The sequence below is a fragment of the Chroicocephalus ridibundus genome, chromosome 12, assembly GCF_963924245.1.
Source record: "Chroicocephalus ridibundus chromosome 12, bChrRid1.1, whole genome shotgun sequence".
Lineage (NCBI taxonomy): Eukaryota > Metazoa > Chordata > Aves > Charadriiformes > Laridae > Chroicocephalus > Chroicocephalus ridibundus.
In genome coordinates this window covers 12670474-12697848 of record NC_086295.1, presented here as the reverse complement: position 1 = coordinate 12697848, position 27375 = coordinate 12670474, and positions in this window count along the sequence as shown.

Sequence of the window (27375 nt, the reverse complement as noted above, 5' to 3'; positions counted from 1 at the left end):
AACTTCCTACCCAATGAAGAACATTAAAAAAATCCCCTGTTTCTCTCTATTTGTGTGTCTTACTTTGGACACACGGACATTTTTATGTATATACGTAAGGTTAAGCTGTTTCCTTTTCTTGGAGTTGAGACGAGATTTTCTCCAAGGTCAGAGGAGAAGGTACCATCTTTGCTTTCTTCTGTAGTGTGGGCAGCTGTCAACTTCCAAGGAGTGACTGCTTTGGTCATTTAACCTAAGACCTAGAACATCAACAGACTTCTCACTGTCTCCTGGTCTTTTCCTGTGCCATATTAATGGCTTTTACTGAAGATCTTGTTTTAGGGTGTTGAGAAGTTCTTGGGTGTGACTAAGACTGTGTGGACTAGAGATAAAGTGGTGGAATAAAAATGTGCATCTGCCTGATGCTTCCACATCTTGCCATAATATGCACAATTGGATCCAGGCTCCCCAGAGTTTGTGGCACAGGTTTTTAGTTCTGGCCCTGATCTGATCTCAGATAAGGAGGCCAAGTTGCCCTAAATGGTCTTACAGTGATTTGTGGTAGGAACACGATCGGTTGTTTTCTTACAACAACACAAGAACCATGACAACCTGGAAAGGGGAACTCACAGCGTCTGCACACAGAAGAGATTTCAACATCAGACGTAACAAAACGCTGGTGAGAAAGGAAAGCCAGTGGGGCTGAAGGTCACAGACTTGTGCAAAAGAGGTGAGAGAGACGAGAGAAGGTGGAAGTGGGTTTCTGAGTAATGAAAAGTTTAGAAGAGCTGAGATGGCAGGGAGTAAAGATGACAAGGAGGGCGTGGGAGACTTCAGGATGATTTTACCTCAAACTGCAGGATAAAAACATGAGAGGGAACAAAATAAGAGGAAACGTTACCCAAGCTCTAGGGAAAAATAAACCAGAGATCCCTATAGCGGATTTAACCCCCGTGTCTCTAATATACTTACCCACACCTTTGCACTTTGGGGAGGTTCAACCATGAACCAGATTGCACCTTTGCCCTCCGGCCCACTTCTTCTGGATGAAGAAAAAGTGTGGAAAAGAATGAACTGGTAGGAGGAATGTGCTATAAATGATCCCAGCAGTAGAGGGTTGACATAATTTGTCACTTGATCTTGCTGTTGATAAGAAGGTGATTTCCAAATCAACAGATGCTAAACAGAGATACTCCAAAGGCCTTCAGAAAAAAATTACATGCAAGAGGAAAGTTGCAGAACTGGGATCTAAGTGGAATTAAAAATGGATCAAGTAATAGCATATAAGGATAAGAAAGCATTTAAGCAGCAGAGACGGTATTTTAGGGACATTTGTTGGTAAAACATAAATGGGACCACTGAAAAGGAAGCATATGCACAGTCAGTCACCTTACAGCAATTATTTAATGAAGGGGCCTGGGTATTAGGAAGAGCTAGATGGCATAAAATTAGAGCAGGGAAGGATGGCGTGAAGAGGTGATGCCTGTTACCCAGAGATAAACAGGACAGCGAAAAGAAGAGATCGTAAGGGTATCTATGCAGCTGCAGAAAACCATCCTGCCAAGCAGTGCTTGTGGTGAGAGCAGGGAAAGTGCCTGTGTGTGTAGGAGTGCATGAGTGAGATGAATCATTTCCAGAGTCCCGTGAGCAGCAGAACCAATGTAGCCCTTGGACGTGTAGCTCAAGACTGACTCGATTTTCTGATGTCTCACAGGGGATGAGCTCATACAGCAGGTTTAGTGGAAGCACTGACAAAATCACTTTCCTGAACCCAGGCACCTATTTTCCTAAGACTTATACACATTGAACGTATTTGAATGCTCTGACAAATAGGTTGAAATTGGGTAACAGGTCCAAAAGCTACTAGGAAGAAACTGATAGCCACAAGCAGCCATGCACACGGTGTTAACACTGTGAAACCAGGCTGGGAAAGAGTACTTGCGTGTCTGTCACCTCCTGTGTGCTGCAAAGGGATATTGTCATTCAATTATTAACAATCTGGTTAACAAAGGCACATGAAAATGTTGGCAAACTGGAACCCATAACATTCTAGTATCTTTTTTATTTTTTCTAATGGTAGGTCTTTTAACTGCATTTATCTAGTAAACTGCTATAGGCAAGTTGAAGCTGATGGGGCTTGCTCCCAGTTCCACCACTCCGTGCCTTGTGGTCTGAGAGCGCTGGGTTGTCCTAACCACGTTTGCTTGCCATGTGAAGTTTCAGCCTGCTGTAACTGGTGGTGGTGCAATCAGCTCCTTCTGTAATAAAAAGGCAATTAAAAGACCCTGGGAGGTTTTATTACCTGATATAGTTGAAACACTTGCAGATGCGTTAATGAAAATACTGATCAAAGTTTTACTGGTATTAATTATGTTTTCAGGCACTTCACTACTTCCTACTTTGCAGCAAGGGCCAGAAGGAGAAGCATCAAAGAACTGCCACAATGGTGATTGTCCCGGTAACATCACCACCAGCAGCAGTCAGGAAGTCCTGCTAAAAACTCTATTTCCCTTTGGGAGAAAAACTTGTATTTCTAGGCTTGAGTACTTTGAGTAAAGTCCGGATGTCTAAATGGAATTGCTGAACATTTTAAGCCAAGTCCAGTGGTCCAAGTTTTTCCAAGGGCTTTTACATTCAGCTTCCACAAGCCAAAGAATCAAGGCCAATGCATTCTTATGTCCTGAGGAACAACCAAGAAAAATGTTTCTAGAAACTTCTAGAAAAAGCACTTAGCACTGTGAGTGAACCCTGAAGAAATTAACCTCAGAAAAGACTGAAAATTAGAGCTCTGTATAGATTTGCCTGCTAATTATTCTATGAAATTGAATGGGGAATCTTAAATAGCCTTTAGACTTAAATGTACTTTTTCAAATCCATTATCGTTACTTCTCATCTGCATGAAAGTAATACCCTAAATATAGTGCCGAACAATTATAAAGGAAGGTAAAGTCCCTGTCCAGAGAAATTCAGAATCAGTGCAAACATAAGAGGGAGGAAAGGGGTAAAGTAAGCAAGGAAATGAGCATTACCATGGCAGGCAGATGGCCGAGCTGGGTAGAAAGGGATTTCTCTTCCTGCAAAATATTTGAGAATTTTGTTCCTAACCCACATTCAGATGAAGCCAAATCTTTTCAATGTGTTTTGCTGAAACCATTAAAAAAAGCAAATATCTAAACAGTTTGGTTTTCAGCAACATCAAAAAATAATCCCCAAACTGAAAGGATAATTCGAAAACACTGGAAATAGCGAGAAGCTGGATGTTTTCTGCTTTGGGGTTTGTTTGTTTTTAAGCAAGTAGCTGGAAAGTTTCTTCCAAAAGAATGGAAAAAGTGAAAATTATTTTTTTTTCTTTCCAAAATATTGTGTGGGGAAATACTTGTGATTTTCTGCTCACCATACTTCAGAAGCAAGTCGTCAGGGCAGTGACCCTAGAGCCTGGGAGCTTCAAGTTGCAAGAGTGCCATGACTCAGGAGGTGTCATAGTTCTTCATCATTTTGCAGAGAGCTAGTGAGGGCTAGGGGCTCTTCTGGGGCTCGGGAAGATGAACTACTGTTGACTCATGTGTCCTGGAGAGGGAAAGGTGGGTTCCTCACAGTAGTTAGTCCCACATTCCCATGGGAGGGATCCCTACAAGACATCCTCAGCAGTCACTAACGCATCCCACAAAGGAAGGCAGTCTGTTCAGCTGATGCTCAACGCTTCGCTGGAGAGCATCAGGACACAGTTTAAAATCCTGTGTTTGCCAACACAGGATGCAGCAGCTGTTCTGCACTTCTGGAGACCCATCCTCTGGACGACTGCTGCAAAGAAACCTTTCAGTAGAAGGAAACAACTAAAAGAACTCCTGGGAGCAGTATGTGGGTGCTGCTGATGGTGAGTACCTTCTCCCAGAAAATGATTTTTAGCTTTCTGTTGCCTTGGCAGGTCTTTTCTGGCTGTATCCAGGCCTCCACTGTCCATTAGCAACTTTGGCAACTCCAGGGCAGCGCAGTGCAACGTCCTGTACTTAAAACTAACTTTGAAGCTCCATGCCAAGTTTCAAGCAAAGCAGTAGAATATATCTTTTTTTTTTTTTTTCCACCTAAGCGTGGTCAGCCACATGCCTTGCCTAGATCAAGAAAAGCCTCTTTCTCTTATTCTGCAGGTGCACTGGGGAAAGGCCATGTGCCTTTTCACACTCGCGTGTGTGGAAGGGCTGGCCCCATGCCTCTGCTGAGCGCTGTGCCTTTTCTACAGACACGAGGGCAAGCAAGGACAGGCACGTAACAAGCAGGGGCACAGACAAGTAGACACCCAAAGAAGCAGAGCAGATGCATTTATCATTATCTCGGGGTTAGTAAGTGAGCACAAAATCTGAAGAAACACCCAACTCTCAGACAACTATTCATTTTTTTTTATCTTGTCAGGGCCCGGTAGGTATTCTTCTTCACTAATGAACAAAATGAAACTGCCATAAGAACTACTGGTTCCTGTAGTCTTTCCAAGTTGCCCCGTTTAACTGGTCTATTTGGCATGTCGTTTGTGGAAAGAGTCAGGGCTCGGTCTTCAAAAAACTGAAGGAGTGAGATCACTGGGCTTCAGGAAAGCCCTTTATGAGTACAGGAGCATTACACTACCCTTCAGTGTCAGACGATGTGGTTCCAGGGCTTAGCTCCAGGAAAGCCCAGGCTGCCTCAGCATCTTCTGCTAAGCTGGTTGGATACTCGGCATCTTACCTCAGGATGAGAGCAGTCCTACCTCATCCTGGCAATGCATCGCAGGCTGGTGACGTGACTAATGTCTGTCAACATTGACAACAGCAGTTTGGTTTTAATTATTTTTTATGATACCTCCCAGCACAATGGCACATATTTATAGGCAACTCTGCCCTTTGTTAAGGTAACCAAATGTTTTTTTGTCTTAATTATAACTTTGCCAAACCTAGAACATTCAGGCCGAAGTTCTTCCATACTGGTCATCTGCCAGTATAGAAAATTCAATGAATTAGCTGTTTCTCTCAGCATCTGAGCAAAGACTCTCCCGTGCTTTGGTGATGACCACAGGAAAGGAATGGAATGGAATGGAATGGAATGGAATGGAATGGAATGGAATGGAATGGAAACCAATCCTTTATCTACAAAGTTTTGCAGGACAGAAGAACTTGTTAGCTCGTTTGGGATCAATGTGCTGGTTTGACTGGTTTAACAGCTTCTCTTCTACAGCAGGTAATGGACACTTGCACACAACACAAAGCTGCCCACAGCATAATTCCAGCTGGCGAGGAATATTTCTTCCATTCCTGGATTGTTTTCACTCAAATAAGCTACTGTTAAGCTATGCCTAAAACCTATGAAAATGGCCAGAGGCACTTCATTGACAGTTATAGCAATGCTATAGGATTATTGAACCATCCTCAAGAATTTTAAAGAGAAATGTAGCCACGAGGAGAGAAGTATAGAGCAGCTCAAAATACAAAATAATATGTATTCAGATCTAGTGCAGAAATATCCCCCCAGCCCATGAGGGACACTTGCAATGGGCACAGAGAATCCAATTGTTTTCAATATTCGGTGAAAAGGAAAAAATCTCTTCATTTATTAATTCTTAGAAAATGTTGTGACATTTGTACAAGGCAATATTGGTTTGGCAGCTATAGATCTTGCACAGACTGACTCCTGTGTTTAACTTTCTATATTGTAAATAGGTCCCATTGACTTTCATGAGCCTGCTTGTAAGTAAAGATAACTTAGAGGATCAAAGCCCCATAAACTGTGTCATTAAATTTTAAGAAGTCAGAAGCTGCACGTTCTCTTCCCAGGCTGTACCGGCATCTCCCATGAGTGCTAACGAGACCAGTTCTCATGTCACTGTTCTCTGGACATCAGAAGACACAGATGTGATTTTAGTCTTGATTGCACAGATGAAAATAAGCAATAACTCATGGAAATCAATGTAGGTATGTGTGGTAGTCAAACTATAGCTGATGAAGTTCATGTTCATTTTGGGGTACCTGTCTGAAGTTCAGGTCTCTACTTAATACACATGGTGCATCAGGTCTGTACAGTGGGTTAGTGGAGCTCATTAGAATTGATTCCTCATTTATTTGTCAATAATTGCAGGAGCAAAGGAAAAAGGACTACACCGAGACAAAAGACTTATTCTGTTCAGGAACGTGTAGGAACAGACAACTCAGGTTTTAGCCAAAGTGACTGACTCTTCCAAACCTTGTAGGAGAGTTTTCCTGAAAATCAGACAGGGTTTTACTGATAACAAAGTTTCATGAAATAGGAAGTGAGAAACGAGAAGTGGGGGAGGACTCTTGTCTCTCAAGAACCTTTTCAAGCCAGTGCAGAGATATGGGAGAGGAAGAGGGCGAAAGCATCATCCCAATCTTATTTTTACTCATTGGTTTTTTTACAGCTATCTTCAAAACAAACAAAAAAATAGAAGTTGCTGAAGAACCCCCAGAACAAAGACTTTCAGCTGTTCTAGCAGATGCGCTTTTGCTACACCTGAAGTGCAGAACGGAGGAGAATTTCCAGCAATTCTAGGACTGCAATGAGACAATTTTCTCCCACAGACGCCCCTGACCCGAGTTTCCATGACAAAGAGACCCAGGCTGTGAGGGAGCCCTGGTACCCACCAGCATCGCCAGGGTGGGGGCCAGCACTGCAGGGCACACTGGGGAACACCTCTGCCCTGCAGCCTCTGTGTGAGGGTTCGGAATACCTGAAAAACACCCTGTGTGGGAATTCTTGCTTCACTCCCAGGCTTTTTTTTTTTTTTTTTGCAAGATATCCTCCAAGAGGACCAGCTGCCATGAGTCACCTCTGCAGTGTTTGGCTATCATCTCCTTGCAAAGGCAGGGCTTTCCCTGAAGTCTGCGAGCATTTCTGTAAAAGGGAGTTTTATCCAAATAAAGAAGCCAGAATTTGAAGGAAGATGAATGGGAAAGCAGTCACTAGAGCGAACTCCTGCCACCATGCAACAATGCTGCTTTTCAGTACAAGAGAGAGTAGCATCTAGCGCAGGTTCCAGTCAGCACCAAAACCACAGGGGACACCTTTTGTTGGGGCAAACATCACTGAAAAGGTAGATGGTAAAACAAGCATATCCTGGGCAGGGGAGACCAATAAATCATTCATGAAAAGAATAGGAAGCATCATAGCCGGGGCAAAGAGAATGCTAATTTGCTTTGCAATCTGATCAAATGGAACGACTGGCCTTGAGGGATGCAGCCATTTTGGGGGTTGATTGCTAGAGTTAATACAGAGCATTAACTTTGCAGCTTTGCTCCAGGCAGAACTTGTCCCAAGTGATCTAAAACTTTCAATGCACTTATTCTATCAGAAGATTTGTGTGTGTGTGCGTGTGTGACTGCCTAATTAATGAGCTTCTTTTCAATATTAATATGCAGAAAAGTTTACTGCCTTAAAGGTGTGTCAATATATACATTTTTCTGGTTAAAGAAGCTTGCCTTTGGCTATTCTAAAATATAAAAGCTATTAATTAAAGTATACAATGCTTTAGAAAAAAAAAGGATCGAATTGCTGAAGTCTTTGGGGAGAATTGCTACAGAATTTATGCCAAATGTCTCAATAAATTGATATGCTAAAATGAGTAACCTCAAGTATTTTAGTAAAGATTTTCCACAAGGCTTCACCTACTCCCTCCCACTCATCAAAGAACACTGTCAAGTGATTTCAGCCCAAGTGTCATCAAGAAAAAACAAATGCACAAACTCCTCCCAAACCCGTTGAGTTGCTCCTTACCCTGTGTAAGGATCTACAGGGACCTTGGAAACTCAGAGTCCTTGTTGTGTGGGGCATCAACCCAACACCATCCAACACCACTGGGTGCATGTGCATTGGGGGCCTTCTCCAAGCAGCCTTGCTCACCAGCTGCTCAGCAAACCCCAGCTCCATCTCAGACCTGTATCTGGAAGAGGCCAAGTGCCACCGGACCGGTCCTTCCCCAGACATCCTCCAGTTGGTGCCTTGTGAGGGTGGCATGGCCCCACCACACCACAACAAGGGCCAACGGCGCAGGTGAACGTCATCTGAAGCTCAGTCTTCATCGCAGAGCGCAGCCTCTCCTCAGAGGAGCTCCCCACCCTGAGTCTGGGAGAAACGAACAACGACGGAGAAGAACTAACATTGTTGCTTTCATTTTTACATAAGGGAAACTGAGGTATGAATGCAAGATAAATCTTGAGTGCAATTTCCTCATTACTTTTCTTGCCTAAAGAACTTCAAAAAGAATTTTCGCCAAGTGATTTTGACAGAGGTTATACAGGAAGCCTCTGGAAAAGCCAAAGGCCAAGTACTGTGTACAAAGCCAGTATTTTAACAGTATGACTGTTCTTTCTTCCCATTGGGTGCCTGTATAAAATGTTTGCCAAATTGAGCCTAAAATTACCCTTCCCCTTCTTAAATTTCCCAGAGTGTATCATATTATCCTTTCCTACCTGGCAAGGCCTGCCATAAACCTCCACCAGTGACTGCTTAACAAGCTAAGCATAGCCTTGCAGGAGAGTAAAACCCTTCAGAAAGTTGTCCCAGCCTGTCTGGACCACAAATTACTGCCTGCAGATACTGCGACAAGTGTTCTAGGAAAGTGGAAGGAAAGAAGTCTCTTATCTTAATCAACATGATGAGCTGGTGGGGAAAAACAGCTGATGTCCATGGAGGAAGGCTGGAGTAAAGGGCAAGCAGCTGTGAGTTTATAGACAGCCCCTGTGCCTCTTCTCAAAGTGGGATGCTTGGGAAAACCGGGTGAGTCTCTTGAGCAAAGGTCTTCTGGTCAGCAAACTCTTGTTTTGAAAGCATAGTGCCAGAACTTCTTTCTCAATGTAGGTGATTATTATATTTCATGTGAGGGTCTTTGATAAGCAAGAATTAGCTGGTTGCTATGAGGTGGTAGAAGTAGTCACAGGGTACAGAGATCCTTCAGGCACTGTTTATTTCCTGCTTGCAGGGGCTGAAAGAAGGATGGGAGAGAAAGTCAGGAAAAGGGAGAGTTGTGAAACATGACTGATCTTTCTTCCTCAGCTCCCTGTACTTGGGAGACAGACCCCCATAATATATGAAATAACCAGCTGTTCAATGTAGAGTCAGTAGAGTTTAAAAAAAAATCATATGCTTTATAGATGTTATTTGATCTCTTGTAAATACACTGGATATGGGATTTTTGCATGATGCTTTGATCTCAGTGAAGTATATTCTAGCTGGGTCTCTGCCACCCCTCTAATGAATGGTGTTGGAGGCCCTACCTAAACAGCGGCTGGTAAAAGCAGGGAGGAAGAACGTAAAGTGTGACATCCCTCTTCCAAAGTAGGTGATGTTCCTCCAAAGGCCTGGCTGCATCGTTCCTCCTGTAGAGGAATGCAAACACCTGGGCAGGATGAAGAGTTAGTGCCTCAGCTGATGACTGCTGAGGACAGGTCTAGCTCTTACACATATGGGAGGCAGCTCAATGGCTTCGTTTGTGTATGCTGCAGAGCAGCTCCGTGTGGCTTAACCCGTGATCACAGCTCGGGAGTAGTGAGGGCACTGGCAGACCAGCCCGAGAGCTGCAACAGGACTGAGAGGTTGCTATAGCAGATGCCTCGTGTCCGGTACAAACCTATCCTGGACTCACTTGCAAAACCCGAAACTGCCTGCAGAAAAGTTAAATGAAGATGTTCCTTCTAGGATCAGGGCGTAACAGAGAAATGTACGGAGAAAAGACTTGAACCTTGCAAGGTTTCAGAGGCTGTGCTCTAACTGTCCCATATTCATCTGCAACTGCATTCAGGTGCCTCCCAGTCCCCGTTTGACAGTGTGACTGTTCACACGTGTACCTCAAGAGGAGCAGACGCCGGGCTCTCCGATGAGCTCTAACGAGGTGCCAGGCATTTGAAGGGCTAAGTTGCTTTATCTGCACAACTCAGAAGAGGCCCTCCACGCACAGGAGTTTTAGGGCAAGGAACATCTTTAGGTGCCAGGTCCAGTGGAGTCCTAATTCACAGCTGGCATCTAAGGTGCTGCAGTCATATTACTAATAAGCCAGCTAAAACAGGAAGGGAGGCCTTTACCTGCTGCCAGCTCCTGTAATCACGTGTCCCAAACGCGCTTTCTTCTCGCTCTTTCAAGTCATGCACGCACAAGTTACTTTACAAAGTGGTCTCTTGTCTGAGCCTCACAAACTTGTTTTACTTATAACATGTCTTAGATTCTAGCAAGGACTGCCAGAGGGGAAGCAGTGTTACACTGGATTGCACCACAGAAACCACCCAACTTAAGTGGATTACTCTTTTTGCCATGGGCTGACTTGCTTATGCAGGTTTGCTTTGTTATCAAATGTCTGTTACGACACAGGAAAAAATACTGAGCTGAGCAAGGCCTGTTCTGCGAAGCGGGTTATCCACTCTCTGCTTCCCTGTGGGAGCTTTAAGGGAAGAGTCTACAGTATTGACCAAAAAAACCTTTGTCCTGATAAAGCCTAACTATGGGAGAAGAGACTGCAGCATCTGTCTTTAAAGTGAACTTCTCGGTGGCCTAGAGCAGCTTGAGAGATGGAAAGCCTCAGATATGATAAATCTGGATGCTGACCTGCAGCCTGTGAGGATCCCTCCAATTCCTCTCTTCACTTGTCAGCTGAGTAAGGGACAGCATTTTGCTTCTGCTTGATTCCACTTTAGAATTTGAATTTTCAGAGTAGAATGGGTGCACCTGAAACTTTCACGGTCTCTCTGCAAGAGATGGGCTGGGATTCAAGGAAGCTCCTTTTAATCCTGTCTTCTGGGTGTGGGCTTTCCCCAGATCTCATTTCCTATTGAAGGTTTGAATGGCCTCTGACTCCAATTAGCCTAACACAATAAAAACAGAGGGCTGAGTTTCAGAGGAGGTGTTTCAGTGGCAGAGGTATCATAGCTCAATGTTAGGCAAATGATTCCTATCATCTCCCCTGCCTCCACACCTCCCTGCCCCTCCAGAAATCAGGATTTTAGCTCCTAAAATGTGAACTTCTCTAAAAGTAGTTGAGGGACTCTTCCCTTCGGCTCTCAGGGTTCACTATTTTCAGGTTTTGGCCACATCTATGCAGGCTGGAAACCTTCTTCTCTTAATTAATGGCGAAACTCTCATATAGACACACGACTCCAAGGTCTAGGGTTTTAAGAAAAATACCAAGTGTCATGAGACTCCTCATAAAATCATGACAGTTAGCTAGCTGAATACACAAAGAGCGGTCTTGTACTTTTTTTTTTTTTCTCTAAAGTTACTTCTATTTTAGAGTAAGGAATCCTAGAAAGAAAAAGAGCAAAATGCCCACAAAAGATCCTTGTGTCATTCAGCAAGCTTCCTGGAATAAAACTACCAGCGCTGTTCCCCTGCAAAGAGGTAGCTTTTGAAGATGCAGTCTATCAGACAATGCACCAGTTTGTAAAGGTATTGGAAACACTTGTTGGAAAAGCCAGAAGCTGCCAGTTAAAAATGGAGGGTTTAAAATGTGAAGGATCAAAATACATCAACTTTAAACTCTTTTCTATACCTCTCTAGACAAATAAAGGAACCCTTAAAAAGAGAGGGTAAAATCAAATGAGGAATCCAGGCTGAGACTGGTTGTCCTCCAGTAATTTTGAAACCTGGCTAAATTTAGAAAAAGAGGCCCTGAAACTTCTCCTGAACAGAGCTGGTGTTTGTAACTTGAAATGGTGATGAGAGTTTCACTTTTCATTACAAGTAGATTATTCAGATTTCTTCAGCACCGGTGTGTTAAGGAATTTAAGCCACTATTTAAAAAACAGCATAATTTTGTAAGCCGTGAGATGACTGCAGTAGCAAGGTCTGCACGTGCTGGCGAGGAGCGAGGACTCTCCCCGCGCAGGGACCTGCGACCGTTCATCCCCATCAGTGGAATACAGCAGGTGACTGCGCAGATGAAAAGTGGGAATATTATCCTATTTGTTATCATTTCCAGGGACAACCTCCTTCATTAACCAGGGATGCTTGGAGAACTGTTAAATTGACTTTGCGTTTTTTTCATTGACAATAACAACGTTTTCAACACCATAGACCTCTGTGGGCAACTCAGTCCCAGTCATCCTGCTCCTCTGATAGCTGGGACTGATCTAGAGATGAGGTACAATGGGGCCAACCCTTTTCGCAAGGTGCTTCTTTAAGGAAAAGAGCTGCTAGCTGAAATTCCTTGGCTGCTCTGAGAAATTCTAGCAGGTAATTTTTGCAGCGCAGTCAGTCACTCTCAGCCCCCGTGGCTGCACTAGTTGCTCTGAATAACTACAGTAGCTCTGATCATGAATTACTGTGATTTGTCGGCTGTAATATAAGCCCAGCTAGGGTTTTGATGCTTTTGCCAGCAACATGTGAAAGAAAATATTTGAGTGAAGCTGTCTAAGCCAGGTTGGGTAAAGAAAAGGGGGGTAAAAAGCCAACCTGACCTGCCCAGATTTATTTCATGCGGTGTTGAAACCAGCCCACTGCCTGGATTTAAGACCAGTGGATATATTTAATCTGCTTGAATAACTCCTGATGGGTGTTGGGCTTCTTTCCCCTGGAATTTGTAATCCAATTCTGCATACCATCTAAATAATGCAATAACCTACTATAATATCTCTCTTTTTGGAACAATTATACATAACACTGGGGAAAAAAGCACGTCTCTGAAAGCAAACACCTCCTTCTGACAGGAATTGCTACAGTTTGACAGTGATAATTTTTTTTCACTGCTGGGGGACAGAGCAATACCGCACGGGGCAGGAGGCAGGGAACCCACGCTGGTTCCCAAGTTTCAGACCCAACTCTCTCTGCGGGACTGCACAGACAGGCAATGCCAAACAGCTATCAATAACCCTTCCCAGATTACTGCTGGCAAAACTGAACAACGCTCTTTGGGTCCAAGTAGGATTTTTTGACGTTCGTTGAGCTTATCTAGTGAAAAATGTCAGGTAGCTGCAAGGGGGCTGGAAGCGATGTTCATCACAACTATCTGTATAACTATATATATAGCTATACACATATATAGCTATATATGTAATTATATCAAGAGTTATATATATATATAGTTATATATATAGCTACGTATATTTTTTTGATAACCTAGGAGTTAGGAATATTCCTGTTGAAGGTTCTCCTCTTGCAGGGAGACCTTGGAGAAGGATGACCACGTTTACCTCCGTGCCTCACAAGAGCCTAACGCAGAATTGGGTCCCATTTTTTAATGGACTCCTTTATAAACCTGCGTCCTCTAGTGAGAATTTGAAAGGACGGTACTTCAGTGTGCATTCAGTTGAGCTTTTCTTCCTCCTGCATCTGCATACGCTGCGTGACAAGCAAGCGTGCTGAAGGTTAATTGTTACTCTAGGATATTATGTTCCTTCTCTCTGTTGTTAATTTTGGGGGCAGGGTGGGGAAAGGAAATCCCTGATACTTGAACATTGCTGGAAATATCTCAATGGCTGCTTGAAAAAAAATGTTTGTCTTAAAAGAAAAAAAAAAAACGACAGTCCAAAGTTTAAAAAAACTTGCATAAAAAGCCAAAAATTTTTACCTGCTGCTTTTGCTGTTCCTACAGCTGAGAGAACAGGTCTGAATCAGGAACACCTATTTTTTTTTTGTTTGATTGTTTTAACATTAGCGGAAGCTTTACCCCCCATCAATGTTGGAGATTCTCTGTGCCTTAAACCCCTGTTTAACAAGATCTGAATTAGCCCAAATAACTCCAACGATGCAAGGGAAATGCGTGAATAAAAAAGGTGTTGCATCTTCCAGTTCTTTTTTTGATGCTTCTGAGTAGAGGAGAAGTCCATACTCTTCCTACTGTCTCCAAACCTGTCAGGAGGAAAGGGAAGAGTAGGAAACACAGGAGAAGGAGGAGTCAGGGGAGAGGGTCTGGCTGGCCCACAGCCCTGAGCTGATGCCTCGTCCACCAGCACCAAGGGGGCACAAATGATGCAGCAATTTGGGCTTTTCTTTGAAGATCCCCAAAAGCGTTTCCTGCACTGGTTGTGGAGGAGAGGACCCATTTCCAGCCCAGCTTAAATGGATCATTGAAGCAAGCGCAGACGAAGTCCTGATGCCCACTGCGGGACCCCGCAGCGCTCCTGGAAGAGGCAGAGCCATGAGGCTCACATTAAGTGACTGATGAACCGCCTGTGAGAACCTGGCGGGTTCTTTTCGTGCTTCATCCTTTTAATTCTAGCTTCTCTTTCGTCCACGCTAACCATGAGGGGGTGAATGTGTGAGCATTTCTACCCAGTTACAGCTCTCTAACGGCATTAGGGAACTGGGGAGCTGCTCGATACCTAGCCAAGGTAAAGGGAATATTTAGCATCTTAGAAGATTTATGTCCGTGACCTTCTGGATGTAAGGTGGCAGAGCAGCCCATGCTGAGCTACATCTAATATGCATATTCATGGCTCGTTTATTCATGAAATAAATGATTGGATTAGTGATGGTATGAAGGACACTGATCATGGAGTTGAAATACACTCAAGTTGCTCGCAAATTAGAACTCCATCATTTTTGGTAATAAATTGGTAACCATTGTAAATCCTTGTGTATCGGTGGTGTTATTGGAAATACTGTGTTGTATTTTATTGGATTGGAAACATTTCACAGCTATCAACCTGTCAATTATTTTAGCACAACACAAGGTTTCTCATGATGATAGATGGTGATTCTAAATAATTTTTATAAAGTATTTCTACTTACCGTGGTGTCAGGAAGCCTGCCTGCCTGTGAAATATTGTGATTTTTGAAGCACTCACCTGATAACACTCCTTAATTGTGTAACATTAATCTATGTGTCAATCAAATACTTGCAGGCTAATATATGGAATTTTTTTTCCTGAGGTTTTCATAGAAGGGGGAAAATTAAGATCATAGAAAACTGTTGGCAGCATATGAAGGAAGAAGCAATGCCAGACTTGTAACCAATCATGAAAACGCATGTTATGAAGAATAAAGAAAAGATGAACCCTCTTTACTAATGAACTCTACTTTTATTCAGAATGAAGATGTCTTCCAGCAATGTGTTTTTTCTTTCTCTCTCTTTCTCCCCACTTCTAACACATTGAGTGGAAAAAAAAAGTCCAGTTTTACATGTCTTGAGCATCTGTGAATAAATAAGGTGCTAGACATTAAATACCTGCTATTTAAGTTTCAAAGTCCTTTTCAGAGATTAGTACATGATATTTTTTCGCCTCACAGAAATTAAAATTAATTTACATGAAGGTTGCTTTAACCAAGATCATGCAGTGAGCTAGAAGCAGAGATGGGTCTGGTATCCTATGGAGTATATGAAGTGGTACGCTGACGTCCCTAAATATCTGGGAGGTCAAGTACATCAAAAGTTACTATTTCTGACCTAAAAGCGTTGACTGCTTTTGCACTCAACCAGAAGGGCTGAGAGGCAAGGGGAGACTTCCAAGGATCCCAGCATAGAGCAAGTTGCCCGCTTGGGTGACACTGCTCCTTCACCCCTGGTCGGGAAGAGCCACACCAAAGGAGACTGCCTGCCTGTGGCTGCCCCGGTGCTGGGGATATTAGCCTTACTGCTCCCTGATCCTTCTCTGAGCCCATGCCAGCAGGTCATCCTTCACCAGCAGGGAATAAATCCCGTCTCAAGTGCATGCTCAACCACAGCTCCCTCCTGCTGCTGCTACTGCTCTTGGCTTTATTGCCAGCATGGAATGGTTTGGGGCCACAGTCCCATTTACCGGCTTTCTGAGCTTGGGGTGGAATAAGAAAGGCCAAAAAAATTGCAAAGGTGTGCCCAATACAGTCCTACAAAACCAAGTCCTTTAAAGCACGGTGTGGTGGATCTGCAAGGGTAACCTGTGTTAGGAGGTTTCCAGTTTCCGTCACAGCGTGAGGCAAGAGCTGTCACCGCTCTGCCACCGACGCTGAGCCGTCTGCGCCTGACAGCACTGACCAGCCGGAATACCTGTGGCAGGGCTGGACTCTAGGTGGTCTGGTACTTATCCCTTTTTATACACCACGCAGCCTTTTCCAGCCATTAAACTGATTTTATATGTGCAAGCCTGTTTCAGCAATTAGAGCAAAAAATCTTTATAGCCCTTTTGGTTTGAATTGGGCTGGTTTCAAACCCAGGTACTAAAATGGATAAAATTGTCTTGAAAAGCAAAGAAATTACACTGTACTCTGAGCTCCTCTGCATCATGTTATGAAAGACAAAAAGATAATATTTGTATAAATTAAAGCTATTGGAGACGTATGGTATTTCAGTTTCTGCTTCATTAAGTTGTCCTCCAGCCCTGAACATCCCTAGATCTATTCTGCAGCACTTTTCTATTTTAAATTTAATCTACCCCGCTGCAGAATGAAAGCTTAAAAGGATATTGCCTCTTTAAATTAAATGTGGAAAAAAATAACAATAGTGGAATTCTTGCTGAAGTGAATGCAATCTATTATGTAAGTTCTAGAATTCGTAATATTTTCATATGTCCGTTAGCCTCCCTGCTAGTTCAGCAGGGTATTTCTTCACTGTTTCACTATCACCACAATTGCATTTCTTTTCATTGATTGTAAGACCAGAAGAAACCACTGTGACCATCTAATCTGATTTCACATGTATGATAGACCATAGGACATGTCTGGATTAATTCCTAATTTGATTAAAATGACTCTTGGAGAAATATCCATTCCTTTCCCTACAATTTCCAAGCAATGGAATATGCCTTTGCAACTCCTCTTGAGTTGTTTCAGTCACCAATTATTTTAGCTTTATCATTAGAAGAAAAAGTACCCTCTGGTTTGAGTCTGGAATTTCAGCTTCCTCTGATTTGTACATATTGGATCCTTCCTCTGTGGGATTTTTTTTTCCTTTATGTGGACTTGATGGCAACCATATCACCACTGACGCTTCTAATTGGTGGTGAAAATACCAGGACACTGACGTTTTCACTATAATCCTCATAACATTTCTATGAGTCCTACCACCAGCTAAACAACCGTGCCATCCATGCTAGCTGGTAAGAAATAAAACAATGGCTTAAATCATGCTCTCGTGGGGATTATCCACCCCTTTTAGCCCTCTATTGGAATCTGCCTCTCTGTCACATACGGATTTTTGTCCCAAAGGTGGGCATACAAAGCTGTCCTTTCAAGCAGAAGACCCAGCGTTGGCTGCCTGCCGAGGGGCCAAGAGACAGGGACTGGGTTTGCTACTGCACCCAAAGGTGCAAGCACCCATTCCCAGAGGTGCCTGGCACCGTTACCTTCCTGCTCTGCTCTGTCAGAGCTATTCTGCTTTGTACAGAATCACTTGGGCCAGAAGGAAGGAAAGAGATTGCAAACACGCGTGTACAGGCGAATGGGTAGGATATTACATATGCAGTCAGTACATAAATCCTGCTACGTCAGGTAGATCTGATGGGAATGCTCTGAGAACACGTTAGCAAATTGAGCCTTAAGCTGAGAGAGGCAGAATAATATCTTATTTTCATGTATGTGAACGAAACCAAAGCTTGAGATAGGCAGCAAGCCGCTTCTGGCCATCCCAGGAGCAGAACTTCAGGGGCCCCAAGAACTTTACTGCTAATACTGCAGGTGCCTCCAGCCTGTAAGCTTGAGGAACAGTCTGGTGGGGATTTTGAGGATCTAAACAGAAGGCTTAATGTTCCTAGTTCCCATAATAGGTGTTCAACTTCTTGTGTGTTTCTGGGTCATCAGGTCCTTGAAGGACAGGGGGTGGGGTGTATTGCAAAACATCTAGAAATTATTGTCCTTCTGGTAGAATAGAGTTGCTTTGGAGAGGGGTAAGTTCCTAGAAATAGAAATAGCAGAAAGTGGGCGGAACAGACACCCAGAGAAGTGGTGGGATCTCCACCCCTAGAGGTTTTCAAGATTTCTTGAGGCAAAGCCATGGCTGATTTGATCTAGTGTTGGCAACAGTCATGCTTTGAGTGGGAGGTTGGATGAGAGACCTCCAGAGCTCCTCTCCAGCCAACATTTCTATCATGTGGGAGCAAGGAGGGATGTAGTCTGGGAGGGTTTTCTATAGCTGTCTGTGTGGAGTCATCTTGGAGTCATCAGTAGGTTCCCTAATGGGAAGCAGCTCCTCCCACACTCCAGCTACGAGCGAGGGCTCTCATGGGTGTTCTCAGTGAGAGCGCCCTGGGAAAAGGCAAGGGCAGTCTGGGGAGGGGGAATTAAACTGTGTCACTGAGAACAGCAATTAGAGCAGCCAACTGAGATTTCAAGGAAAAAGCATGAATCTATAGGGTACATTAGTTAATTAAAACTGAAGCATCGTCTTCAGGCCTTTTTCATTCACAGAAAGCTTCTGTTTCCTGCTAAAGGCATATTGAACTGGTGACAGTAGCTCAAGACAACTGTGGTTGCTTTTGGAACGAAGTAGTTAGTTCAGAAGAGGAACAAACACACCCCTTCCCTGGAGTCCCAAGTTCTTGGCTGGAGGAGCTTCCAGCCCTGCTGTACTGCATGTTCAGGGTGGAGCAAAGTGATTCAAGCAAAGGCAGATACTGATTATAGCTCAATTGCTGCCGCAGTGTCTCTCTTTCCTGTGTTCAGCTATCTCCTGGCAGATCTTATCACCTAAGCCCCCTTGGAGGCTGGGGTCAACCTCTGGTCCCAGCAAAGTCCAATGGCCAAACTCCCACGGACGCTGGTCTCCCTGGAATGTGGCCGTGTTTTATGCACAGCAGGGGCTTCTTCTGCATCCCCGTTGGGTGGCAGTTGCAGGTTCATGCACCGCATCCCTTTGCTGATCAGCTCGGGCCCGTGTGCGAGCAGGGCTGTTCTATCACAGCTAATGTTTGTGAAAAGGAGAACATGACGGGGGGACCCCAGTAGACTTTGGAGTCATCAGTAGGTTCTGATTGCTGCTAAAGCCGATGGATGACAGAGCAAAAGGCTAGAAAAAGCTTTACATTCAAAGGTTTCGGATTTTTTTTAATGGGGGGGAGGGGATTTTTTTCCCCACTTAATGAAAAAGGCGTTTTCCTCACCATAACCAAGAAAGGAGGCTGCAGCACTTGGCGAACAAACTTCTATTAAGTGCATTTGCTGGAAATGTTTATACTTTGCTCTTGACAACTATCTTGACTATACTGAGCATTGCACTGTGCTCTAGCTTGCATAATTCTGACATGGGAGCAAAGTCCTTATGGGGGAGGTGATACTGTCTTTCCTTAAGACTTTTTTTTTTCTTTTTAATATCCGTCACTTGCTCTAATCAGAGGCAATAACTTGCTTTGGAAAATGTTTTCCTGCACTCCAGGGATTTTCTCTCTCCTCTGGTTGATTTTAGCAGCAGGAGGAGAACATCTCTGCAGGGGGTGAAGAGGAGGGGGGAACTCCAGAAGAGGAGGGAAATCACCACCACCTTCCATGCAGGCCGACAGATGTTTAACAAGGGGTTCTCTGCCTTCCTCCAAAACTCCCCTTCTGCAGCATGTTGCCTGGAAACCCTCTGCTTCTTCCCCTTTCACATTTAATTACTGCAAATTGCTGAAAACTTTATCTAAACTCCTATCAGACAGACAAATCACTGCTTGATCAGGGCAGATAAATGGACCAAAGCAATTCCAAAAGTGGATCTCCGCTTGCTTTGGGTTTTTGGAAGGGTTTTTCCCTTACCCTCGGGATTCAACCCAACATTTCCCAGGCTGAGTTACAGGAATCTGGGCTAATTCAGGAAGGCCCTTGCTCTATGATTTTGTGTATGAGTAGAAGATAAGAAAGGAGGTAGACAGAGATTAGCATGAGAGACTGGTTAAATGAATATGAATTGGTACTCACATCTAGGCAAATGGATGGCAGCTAAACAGATGGTGGCTGCTCACCAGCCCCTGTGAAATGACGCTGGTGGTGGGGTTATCCTTGCAGATGAGTGTCCCCTTTACAGCTTGACTTCCCTTCTGGAAGCCTCCACAGAAAGGCAGTGAAACGCAACCCATATGGGGAAGGATTTACTCTTTGCCCCCGGCCTCTGTCTTTGCAGGCTGAAGGTAGGGCTGACGCATTGCGTGGGGAGAGAGCCGGAGGGCAATAACCCGTCATCTTGGTGCCATGCTAATTCTGTGGTTAAATAAGAGGGTGTCGCACGGCGGTGGCGTCGGGGCTGGCACGGCTCCCTGACACCGAGGTTGCATCCACACAGGTGTGGCTTCGCGGCACTCGGGTTCCCAGCGAGGAACCTGCAGCCCTGCGCCCATTTCCTACGGGGAGCAGGAGACACGCGGGTGCCTCCCGGTGCAAAGATCCTCCCCACTGGGATGGGAACGCCTATGACAGAAGAGCAAAAGGTGAGGTGTATCTGAAAACCTCCCTTCCCACCCACTCACACAAGGGAGTCAAATGAGAAGATGAAAGCGGATGGGGGGCTGAGCCCCAGAATTTGATTCTGGTTCTCTCTTATTAAAAAGTTCCGCCAAAGGCCATGAGGTGCAAGCTCTGGGCATCATTTGTAGGTTGCCTCCCAAGGACGGAGCTGGAGGTCTCAAGGATCATCTCCGGTTGGAGTACGGGCTGCATCGCGAAGCTGTTGGGAATAATTCACTCATGACTGGAGTCTCCAATCTACAGAGCCAGGACAAAGCAGAAAGAATAAATCACCCTGCTGACTTCTAGCAAGAATCATCTCCCCCAGGTCAAGAATGCAGGCAAACCTGACCCGAGGGCGAGCTGCCCTCAGGGATTGCTTTTATTATTATTTTTTTCCTCTGACAAACGCCTGGCTGCTGATCCTACTGCCACCTGGTTTTCATGGCCTCTGCAAAGGGCGACGAGCTACGGAGGCCAATCCACGCTGGAGACACGTCAGGGAGCAGCACACCAGAGTCAGGCCCTTCTCCCCGGCTTGTGAGAATCCCTGTCCCCATACAGTTTTCCACACTTGCAGCTATCACAGTTAACAGGTTGTTTGTCTTTCCGTGGATCGGAGGGAGTCTGTGTAAACCTCCATGCAACTGACTTTAATTACCTGCCAAACCTGCACCAGGGTATAAGCCCGCATATTGTATGTGACATTACCAGTAGAGCAAGTACTGGAATGCAGGGGCTAGAATAATTTGACAGCTAACATAAAGCACCGTGATTTATATTTTGGTTATATTGAGATTTTTTCCCCCCTCTTTGAGCACTCATATAAATATTTACTTGGATCCTAGGACCTTGCTTAACCCTCACAGCGCCACGTTTTATCTTCTTCCTTTTTTCTTTTTTTTTCTGCTGTTTTTGTTTTTCAGCAGCTACTCCAGAAATGCCTTTCATTTTAAACACAGAAGATTTAAACCAAAAATAACTTCACCTTTAAACTGTTTCATCTGTAAACAATGTGATCCAGTAATCTTGATATATTTACTGTAGTGTTCAATTGAAAACAGATTATGGAGAATGGCCTCTTATAAAAGATACAAGACTTATTTAATAGAAACATTGGCTTTAGATTCTGGAGCAGAGACCAGCTGATACCTCTGCTATGTTTTAAATTTTATCTAAGCTATTTCATTAATTATTCAGCTGCCTAACATGACTATAAAAATCTGTTAATTTCAAATTTAAATTTACCTGCTGTTTAATGTTACCAGGAAAGGGTCCTTTTCTTTTGTGTCGCCTCATGGTTTAATTCCGCATGCAGCAGGACAGAACTCACTGCATGAGAGAGATCTGGTAATACTGGAAATCAGAAAGCCATAGACATTTTTTTATTATTGTTGTTATTATCATGATTCCTGTCTGTCTGTCTGACTTATGCATGAGTCACTTATTACATAGCCCCAGAGGCTCACAGGTATTTGCTTAATACCCTGCTCCTTTGGGCGCCTGACTTGAGATAAGTGAGGACCTGGAAATGCCCTTCCAAAAGCCCTTTTCTACTAACATCCCTTTATCCATCTGTGGAGCGGGTTAACCTGTCGCTCTGCAAAACCAGTGCTGGACCTAATGAATTTGTGCTCTCCCAATCCTTGAGATCAGCACGTGCTCTCGCAGACCAGTGTAGCGTTGCCACTGCAATACCCGGAATAAAATGCTTGATCCCGGGGTCAAGGCTGCCATAAAAATAAGGCTGGCCTGTGTCAAAAGGATTTCAGCAGTCCTCTCTTTCTGGTGTCCTGAGTGCACTCGGTGTTTATCAGCCTCAGGAGCCACATGGGATGGCCCAGGGCTGGAGCTGACGGTAGCATTGTGGTAGCACAAACGTGACGTGGAGCTGGATGCTGTTGGACAATAAACGAGATTAGGGCCAGGTGGAGGATAAATGTAAAAGCTTTCCTTCAGGATCACACAAGCAGAGATTCCAGACTCAAAACTCTTTTGCCTGTAGTTGTTGGCTGCTTTAATTAGGGGGAAAATGCAGATCCAGAGAGCTGTGAGTGCTAGTATTAACTCAGAGACCTGCTTATAATTATATGTTCCCTTTCTCATGTTTGTAGAGGCTTTAGGTAATAACTGCACCATAGCATAAGAGCAAGGAAGAAGCAGTTAGCAGAAGTCCAAGGTGCAGGTTTATTGCCCTCTGTAATTCCTTTTCTGAATGGGCCTTCTGAACCAGCAGGAAAGATTTTGCTCCATTCATTAGTAAATAAGACAGGACCCATAAAAACATGGGATTGCAGGGGCTTGTGCTGCCTTCCTCCGCCCCCTCACCATCCCCTGGCCATCAGTGATCTTGCCCTGTGCGGTGGTGGGAGCAGAGGCAGCAGGGCCCAGAGGGACTGGTCAGACTGAGCCCCGCCATCCCCCTGCAGCTCGCCCCGGCCAGGTCACCGCATCTTTCGGTGCCTCAGTTTCCCCAGATGGAAAAGGTCAGTGGTCTCCTTTGATAAATTGCCTGAAGTTCTACTGAAGAAGGAGGGAGTATTGTTTATTTTTATGAATGCAGATTTCAGGAGCTTGGCACCGATTTCTTGCCAACACTTATTTCAGAAAAAAAATCATACTGAACACAATGCCCTTGTTACTGAGCATTTAATATCCTTTATAAAGCCAGGAGCACCTTTCTGGAAACAAATGAAGTCTCATTAGTGGGAAATCGAGGCTAGAGCAGAATTAGATCTCTACATTTTATCGGTGGGAGGTTGCAGGCTTCGATAGTCAAATATGGGCACAAACAACGCACGTGCATTTGCAATACATGTGCATTATTGCAATACTGAGTGAAAACATCAGAGTTTAGAAATAATCCCATCTCTGTATCTGTGTGGACATGTCCCAGTATCTCCTAGTATCGCAGTGAAAGCAAGAGCCTGCAGAGAGGGTACAGTTAACAAAATGGTGTATCAGAGCTGCACAGTGACATTGTCAGTGGAGGAGTTTTTCTCTGGTATAAACCTTCGGCAACTGCCTCCACAAAAAAGGAAGAAGGGAGGGGAAATAAGTTTGAGATGTTTCTTTAAAGAAAGCACTAAACTTGGTAAAAGGACACAGCTTTCCTACCTTGCTCTCTGCCCCTCATGCCTCAGGATATCATAAATTTTTGATACCAATAAAACAGAATTTTTGATGAGCTGCTATTTTGCATTAAAGCAACTTTACATGCAAAGATTGCATAATAGGAAGTAAAATTGAATTTTGCCTCAGAACAAGTTCTTATTATTAATTTAAGTGTTTTTTATATATTTTAGCAGCAGCTTATCATTCTATATATTTAATTTCTTTCAAGTGAGAACACTTAGCATTGGTTTCCTTATCTAAACAAATCTTTTAAAAGAACACATGTATAAAGTGGAAACGCTGTGTTTTGAATCTGTGCCTTAAGACAAACAGTGAAACTTTAAAAGGGGAAATAAGAAGTGGCAGAGGACAACTATCTCTAAAATCTAATAGCAGCCTCCATGGGACAGGAAAACCTGTCCCTTTCTTTATGTGGAATGGGTTTTTCCCCGCTTTACTGCAGCATTTGTTCTAACCATGTTGTGACAAACCTGTAAATACAGTAAAACCCCATTGGAGCGATTCTGTTTAAGGCAAAGCATTTGCAGTACCTTAGGTCTCAAGTACATCACAATCCATTTTCTGACACTTCCACATACCGTGATGCGCAGGACCGGCTCACAAATAGAAATTGTCTCTTCCCTGTCCTGGATGCAATAGCAAGAAAACGTTTTGCAGCACCTCACGCTGTATTCAGAATTCGCTACTGAAAGTCGCCATTTCAAAAATCCAGAAAAGGCAGCGCTTGAAAGCTTCCCCCCCCTCCCCTTCTTCTTGTTCTCCGTCTTCTGCTTCTTGCATAAAACAAAAGTCCAGTGTGGGATCCTATCAGACCGCTGCATGCTACATTACTGAACATGCTACGCAGGATTATGCAATAAGCTATTTAGAGAGTGTGTGTGTGCGTATAACTTCAGATTTACTATAACCTTAATGGAGTGAAACATAATGATTAAAAAAAAAAAAAAAGAAAGAAAAGAAAGAAAAAGAAAGAAACCATAACTGAAACTTGCCCAAATAAGCAGCAGAATATCTTTTTTTCCCCTCGATGGTGGGGAAGTACTCTTTCAATCCTGCAAGGGGGAGATCAGAACTTAAAATTTAAAAAAGGAAAAGGAAAAGCGGGACACGCCGGGAGCCGAGGGAAGGGAAAGGAAGGGAAGGATGCTGGCAGGCGGCAGCTCCGCGGCCGGCGGAACCCAGCGGGCTGCCCGGCCCCAGCGGGCTGCCCGGCCCCCGCCCGCAGCACGGCCCCGCGGAGCCTGCGCAGGGACCTGCGCGGCCGCGGAGCCAGAAGGGGCTCTCTCCCGAGCGCTGGTGATGTTTTATCTGTCCTCCCCGAAACCCGACACCCGCAGCCCCCAATTGCTTCCCTGACCTTGGTCTGTCAATCACCGGCACCAACCAGCCTGCTAGAGCCAGGCGGGCACCGAGCCAGTCCGAAAGGGGGGAAAAAAAATAGGAAAAAAAAGAAAGAAAAATTAAGCCCTAAAACAGCTGGGAACAGTTATCTCGCAAGCCCTGGCTCATCCTCATAACACATCTCGCCTGCCCACCCCAATAACGGAGCACTCATCTGCCGGCCGGCAGCAGCGCCCAGCATCTCTGGAAAGTCTTAGAGCGGTGTTTCTATCTTTAGTTCCAAAAGTCTTTTTAGTCTTAGGTTTCTCTGTTTTGGAATTAAAGACAATCAGTTTTATACACTTTCCTGGAGGGGAGGAGGGAAGGGAATATTCAAAAGAGCCTACTAAACGGTTGGCAGAGATAGTCTGTGAGTGTTGTGTCAGTAAACGGGGGGAAAGGGGGGATGTTGCCAATTGTGTTTCCTCTCTGAGCGTCTCGTTTAATTCTGGGAGCAGCCGTAGCCGGTCGTCACCTCTGCCCCGGCGGGGGGAGGGGGGGTTGTGCAGATCTCGCTTCGGCTGTTAGCAATAGCTCTTGCAAAACTGCGAGATCAAACAAAATAATACGACTTTTCACTGAAGGGAACCGTCCTCCTGCCCTACATGAGATCACATAGTGAACTGTCGTCCGGCAGCCAAATTTAGCGGCGCAAAGCTTGAGCTCTTCCCCGCCTCACCCACCCCAATCCCCCGGGGGTGCAGGGCAGCCTCCGCCGTGCTGCTCTCGGGGGGCTCCGACCGGCCCATCTCTGGCTGCAGAGCTCCCAGTTGCTCCCAGCACACCCCAGAGCCCCTGACACCCTGCTCCGGCCGGGAGTGCAGGGTCCGGTTCAGGTCCCGATCCTGGTCCGCTGCCGTCGCGTTGGCATCGCGACCCCGGAGGCTGCAAGGAGCGGATGGGTTGGGGACCGTTCCCTGCCTCCACCAGGCTTTTTGGGAGGCAGTTTGCAGCATCTTCGCTACGGAGAGCCTCAGCGGCGACTGACTGATCGCCTGGCAGCTTTTGGGAGCTGGAGGTGGCCAGGCTCGGCCCCTCCGAGACGTGGGCACCGCCGGAGCCCCGGTGCGCGGCAGCAGTTGCAGCCTCCCGGCCTCCTCCGAGCTCCGGGGCGGGGGGCGATCCTGTGCACCTCCCGGGCCCCCGGCCCCCGGCCGGGATGTGCGTGGGGATAAGGGGCCCAAAGGACGGGCAGAGGACGCGCAGGCAAAGCAGCACGTCCGAAGAAAAGGAATAAGAAGGTTTTGGGGAGGGAAGATGCTTTATCCCCCGCGGTTGACACGCAGCCTCTCCTCAGCGCTCCGGGTGGAAAGCGGGGAGTCCCGGGGGGCGCTGAGCCGCGGAGCCCCCTGCTCCCGGGGGAGCGCCCCGCGGGCAGGCCTGTCCCGGGGAAGAAAAGGGGCGGGGGGGGTGTCTCGTTTTCCCTTTCGCTTCGAGAATCTGCTCTCCATCGTGCCCCCCGCCTCCCGGTGTCAACAGCCCTTTATGAACCGGTGATGAACGGCGAGAGATCAAAGTCGATACGCGGGGACGGCAATAGGCGAGCGAAGCCGGGAGGGGGGTCACCCTTCCCGGGTTGATGGGCTCCGCGGGGTGGGGGGGCTGGATGAGGCAGCGGTGGCGGGGACAGGCAGGCCCTGCCCGCCCCGACGCCCGCGGGGCTGCCTGTCCCCGGTGCCGCCGCCGGGGCAGAGCCGGGCCGAGAACAAGTGCGGGGAGGTTTTTTACCCTCCTCGGCATTTCGGAGCCCCCCCAGCCCGGAGCAGTCAGGGGAAGCCGGCCCGGTGCCCGGGCGGGAGGGCAGCCCGCGGCCCCGGTCCCCCTCCGCCGCCTCCAGCCGGGCCGGGCTCGTCCCTCCCCGCGCCGGCCGGTCCCCGTCCCACCGGCCCGAGCTGCTGCCCATGGTGGTGCTTGATTGTTTTTTGGTTTTTTTCTTTTTTTTTTTTTCTTTTTAAATGGGATAAGTTAAACCTCGGGAGCGGGACCGGGCGCTGCAAAGGCACCGGCCGCCGCCGCCGCCCTCGCCGTGCAGCGGGTCTGCCCCGCCGCTGACACGGTCCTGCGGTGGGAATCTGGAGGGCTTTTCTAAGGCCTGTTTTTTCCTATTTTTTTGTTGTTGTTGTTGTTCAATTAGCCCTAGTGATTTATTCAATGCATGCATGAGGGGACATTAATATGCGGTGGCAGTTCCCACAAACAATATTCCTCTCAGGCTTTCTGCAGCCATAGCATTTACTGGCAAAGGGGGAGGCTATAGAGGGAAAGCCAGGCGCTCTCATCCCTTTCCTCTGCAAACTCCTGTCCCCCTTTCGCAGGGCAGCAGCGTACGAGCTTGTTCCCCGGGCCTGACTCATGTAGCCGGGGGGCTGGGACGGGCCCCGGCCCCTTCCAAGCCCCCCCAGCCCAGCGGCTGGCCCAGATGGCTCTCACAAGGCAGGGATGCGGCTGAGATTTAAGAGGAGATTTGTTTTTTAAGTGACTGTATTTGGTTTTATTTTTTTTTTTCCCACACTCTGGCCTTAACCCTCATGCCGCCCCTGCAAAGACAGCTCGCTGCTGTTGGGAAGAGGAGCAGGGCGGAGAGAAGCTACTATT